General features: G+C 25.5%; 1 long non-coding RNA gene across 1 annotated transcript; it reads right to left on the bottom strand.

Annotated features, from left to right (window-relative positions):
- Nucleotides 1–865: 865 nt before the first annotated feature.
- On the bottom strand, nt 866–2351 carry LOC135928490 (uncharacterized). The gene is made up of 3 exons (XR_010572352.1): nt 2245–2351; nt 1941–2161; nt 866–1173 (listed from the first exon to the last, which is right to left on the bottom strand). It is a non-coding gene; the product is annotated as an uncharacterized LOC135928490 (long non-coding RNA).
- Nucleotides 2352–5689: the final 3338 nt, after the last annotated feature.

The raw sequence follows: 5689 nt of genomic DNA, 5'->3' as shown, positions 1-5689 counted from the left end.
CCCCCAAAATTTTTTCCCCCCCTATAAGAAAATCCTGGATACGCCACTGCTTAATTAATATATTATTTTTTTTCTTTTTATTACTTGTATTTACCTAATCAATTTATAATACATTTTTACAAAAATTTTTTACTTTGAGGCTGAAAATTAAATATATTTTTATATATAAATATGGCGTAAAGATTGAAAAATTTTTTTATAACATAATTAAAGACTTATTATAGTTTTAAGATTTTTATAACATAATTAAAGACATAATATATAATTCATTCAGAATCAATATTCTTTTTAACTATTGCTATCAGAGTCAATATTCTACACAGACTAATACCAATTCTGCAAGCTAATTTCCCCCCAATACCGACTAGAGAGACCATAAAAATTCTCAGGACAAGACCTTCCCCGCTTGCCTATATATACTTAATCAGATTAAAGGGAAGTATATCATTAAAATATTCAAAAATCGAATATTTTAAAATAATCCTATATATTTTAAATTAACCTTTTTTTTATTTGAATTATATTTTAAGTGTTTTGGATCATTCTTTCAATAAAATACTTTTCCTTTCTTGTCTTTCCCTTTTTTTGTGAATGTTCTATTTATATTTATACTTTACAACATATAAAAATATTTTAAACAATGTGATAGGTGAATTCTCCTCTGGGGCCATATGAATTTAATTATCAAAAGAGATTTTGGCAGATTAATATGTTCCCTAATCCTAATTCAGTTACACTGAAGCACGAAATAAAATTTCGCATCCCACATAATATTATATTCAGTTTAATATTTAAACATTTTTTTAAAAAAGAAAATATATATAAAACCGTGTAAAAAATTAATGTAAAATAATTTTATCTTATGTATAGTTTCCCAATAAATTGTAATTTTTTTTTTTTTTAATTTTAAAGACAAGCACACTTTTTAGCCGAAGCATTAACCATTCTTATCTTATTGAAAATATTTTTATTATCGCTATCCTGCCAAACAGTATCTATAAATTTGTATTCTACGACCACACAGCAAGCCCTTGGAATTGATTTCACTTGTATTTTCCCTTTAACTTTGTTGGAGAGAGTTTGATATTTAATAAATTCTCCTTGAGTCAGAAAAACTATGAATATTAAATATCTCGTCCGTAGAAACATCAGTGTATCCTACGTCGCATGATCCTTCAATATTTAAAAAAATAAAGCATTAAGAAGTAAAAAAATAAAGATAGAAGACTATTCTTCGACTTGAATATTCTAGAAAAGTTATCCTAACCGAATCTGAAATGCAAAAAAAATGAATCTAGGAGGCCATCTTTGAATGACCAACAAATTTTTATTAATACGCAATTTCGCATCAATATTTATTGTAGTTTTAGGGCGGGCTTATGGGCTAAAAACCCGCTATTGAATACCCCCTACCATTGACACCTGATACTAATACCAAAATATCGAAATAAATTATGCCAATCTTTCTTACATCTTAAGAAGGGAATCTTTTTTTTAAAAAAAATTTGTTAATCTGGATAAAAAGTGATAGTTTGTGCTCTTCGACTACCCCATAACATCCGGTTCGAAAGTCCTAGTTTTAAAATTTCTTATCTTTTCTCTTTCCAATAAAGTGGAGTATAAAGAAAATCGACAAATATTGTGTTATAACCTATTCACAAAATAGTTGCAATACCGATCGTTCTACTAATGGTTTTGCCATGTCAAAAAAAAACTGAATTCCTATAAGGTTTTATGGCATAAAAACCATTTATCTATCATGCTTTTTTCCTTCTTACAAAGCAGGCTTACAACTTAAAAATTCGATAATTGAAGGATCCATATGTTTTCATGATTTTTACGGAATCAATAAACAGTGAGCAGTTTATGTATTTTGTGTAATAGGTAAATTATAAACTAAATAATCGAAAAATATCGTGAGAGGATTAACAAATTTTTACCGATGCATCTATTGATGGTCAGATGATTGGGATGCAGATAAGTGGATAATACTTCGCTATACCAAGTTATCTTGATCAATTTTAACCCGCAAGTCAATGACTTTGCCTGGTTATAGGAGAAAAAATTTTTGTCCAAAGGATAAGGCTCCAAATCATATTCACGCGTTTCAGGATCGGTACGTTTTTGGATAGTTATGCCCCTGTAAGGTATCTTTTTATCTCTTATAAATATATCAAAATGTGTTATAAAAAAACATTTTTTACACTTTTAGTAATATATTTTTTAAAAAAAATGTAAATTCACCTTATTTAAATTAAAATTATATAAGATATTCAAATTTTGAGCTTGGCTTCATATCAAATTTCATATTTAGTTATATTTATATGGAAATTAAAATTTATTTTATAAAAATTAGATTATATAAAAAATGTAATAATTAAAAAAATTTTTGAAATTTATAAGCATAATAATGTAATTAAAAGTTTAAAAAAAAAACAATATTTGTAAAAATAATCAATTCTATTACTTTATATCAATATTGTAATGAATGACAACCAAAAACTCAGTATCTGCTCCAAGAGTTAATGAGTCGTTTGCTACGATAATTTTTTTTTAGAAATAATTGACAATTTTATGAGCTTGTCCGTTTGATTTATCTTATAAATTCTGGATCCGTCTATTAAGGTTTGTAGGTTTATCACTATGCAATTTCTTTCAACTTTCCCTTATATTATACCCGTTATAAGATGATTTGGGACTATTATTCTGGAATATAAATATAATATATTTATTTCTATTACATTACATTACATTATTTTAGTTGGGTTTTGGCGAGGTTCTATCTCAGCCCTACCCATCATTGTATTAATTTCCCCACCAAATATTTAATTTGAAATATATATGCATATAATTCTATACAAAATCTACTAAATTTATAAATATGTTTATCTTTTTAATTTCAATGTTTCACTGGATGAGAGGGAATTTGAATATATATATATATATTATAAATATTTTTTATATAGATATATATTTATAACATTAAATTTTATTTGTGGATATTTACTTGTTTCCATTGCTAAAATTTCTCTCCTTTAGTATGGGTATTTTTGAGACATCTATAAATAATATTAGCTCGTGCAATAAGGGTGCATCTCTATCAGCATACGGAGTTAAATATCCAAGTTGCAACTGTACCATCTTTCGACTGTCTCTCTACAAGAATTCGAAAAATAAAAATATTATATATTATTTATTATCTATTATAAAATTCAAAAATAGATCGGATTGACACTCTGCTAGTAATAAATTGCAACTGTCTATCAAATGAAATGAGGATTTTTTTATAACAAGTTTAGTGCAAGATAAGCTTTCAACAATTTCTTCTAACATATAGATAGTTGCATTTTAATACATTGGGTGTAAAATAAAAATATAAATGAAGTGCTGATCTAATTGATTTTAAATGCGTATAAATTACAAATCAGTTTGGTTATGGCACCAATGTGATTTTACCAAAGAAAGAAAGAAGAAAGAAAGAAAGAAAGAAAGAAAGAAAGAAAGAAAGAAAGAAAGAAAGAAAGAAAGAAAGAAAGAAAGAAAGAAAGAAAGAAAGAAAGAAAGAAAGAAAGAAAGAAAGAAAGAAAGAAAGAAAGAAAGAAAGAAAGAAAGAAAGAAAGAAAGAAAGAAAGAAAGAAAGAAAGAAAGAATATGATTATAATTATTTGAAATTAATAATTGTAAAATGTTATTTATTTTTTATAATAACAAAAAAATTATAAAATATATCAAATTATTATCTAAATTTAGCTATTGCAAACCCATTTTGGTAAACAGTAGACGGAAATCTATTTTAATAAAATAATAGATCCAAGTTTTTTTTATTTGTTTTTTTACAGGTTTTTGTTTAGTTATAGTTTTTTTCGTTTTATAAAAGAAAAAAAAACATGATAAAGAAATAAATGTAGCAAAATTAATTGCATAAATGGTGCTTAGTAATGCCTCAGCTAGATTTCCCAGCCATAAAGGTCTAAACGGGTCACATTCACTGTTAGGAGAATTAGCGGGGAAGAATACCAAAATAGGGTAGACCGTGATAAAACAGTTGATATTTTTGCATTTTGTCATAATATTTTGAAACATTAACTAAACAGAACAAAATAAATATGTTTATATGGTAGTCAAAACATTCATCCTCAATATAAAACAAAGTGTAGCTCTCTATCTATATTACTTTAGGAGATGTGCTCAATTATGTGAACTATGTTCGCCATTTTACTCCATACCCAGAGTGAAGTTGCTAAACATTAGAATTTACAAAATATTGCAATTTTAACATGTATAACTATAAACTAATCAGTAAAATACCTGAATGTTTAAAATTAATGGCACATTTTGAGTTTGCACATCAATATTTAATCACATGGAACATTTTAACCGTTTTACCTTAAAATTTACCAGAAGGTTATTATATTGTACAAATGGTTATTGCGCGACTTCTAGATAGATTAGCTATTTTATAAGCTATGGCTATAAGAAACATGTATACAATTTTCGAATTTTAAACCTTATATATTTTGGTATAACTAGAGGGTAAATTTTATAATTTTTGGGTAAAAAACGGGGTTATGGCAAAATATGTCAAAACATTAAAGTTTATCAAAAGATAAACAAAGGTAAGTATAATAATTGTATTTAATATATATATTATATCACCAATAATATAAATCCACTAATAACCCCAAATTTTATTTATCATATAGCACAATCATATTAATAAATTTTGAACAAAGGTGTTATTTTTTTTTTCTATCATCACATTCATCTCACTAAAAACTGGTCATTGCCATGATGCCTTACTTAGGTCGCATATAATATTGTCATTAGATATTATATATACTACCAATCTACATTTAAACATTATCTGGACTTTGGTTATTTTAATATATATATGTATATATATATGTTAGTGTCAATTTGTAATTTCGGCAATGTGGGCATTCATAAGAAGTTCAACATTATTAACAAAGCCAACATTATGACAAGCATGACGGTGATATAAATCTTAGATATATATCATTAATACAAAAAATAAAAAGTGTTTAATTCAGTTATTAGTTTATTTTCGGTTTAGTTTGAATTATAAACTTTTCTAAACAACATAACCCAAATGAATAAACTAGGTAAAATCTCAAACAAAATAAAGTTAAAACTTCTTTAATTGCCATGCGTAAAACTTGATACCCAAATATCATCTTTTTTAATTATATATTCCTAATAAGATATTCTCTAGAAAATAGGGGAATTGTTTTTATCGATTTTTTTATTCTAATTTACCCCCTTTTGTTACAATAAGTCTTTATTTATGTAACTGTCCGCCATCAATTATAATAATGACAAGATAGCAATAACTTATAATTACCTTAACTGGCATTTCATTTTAAAAAAATGCAATTTTGAAGTCTCGCGACAAAATCAGCTGAAAATAAGCCATCTTGATTTGCCCCTACTAATAAAAAAAACTTTATAAACAAGATTTATTATATTTTTATATAATTCTTTTTAATAGTTGAAAACTTATAAAAAATTTATAAAAATTTATAAAATAATTTTTTTGATGTCATTATTATTGTCAGGGCCATATTTACCATATTAATATTAAAACATATTTTATAAACACCTGAATGATAAATTATCATAATTATCATATCTAATTATTACGTTGGTGATAAAGAGAAGAAAGGCATTG

The sequence above is a fragment of the Gordionus sp. m RMFG-2023 genome, chromosome 4, assembly GCF_954871325.1.
Source record: "Gordionus sp. m RMFG-2023 chromosome 4, tfGorSpeb1-WG-v2, whole genome shotgun sequence".
Lineage (NCBI taxonomy): Eukaryota > Metazoa > Nematomorpha > Gordioida > Chordodea > Parachordodidae > Gordionus > Gordionus sp. m RMFG-2023.
Note: the sequence above shows the minus strand (reverse complement) of the source record. Positions and strands in the feature narration are given on the sequence as shown.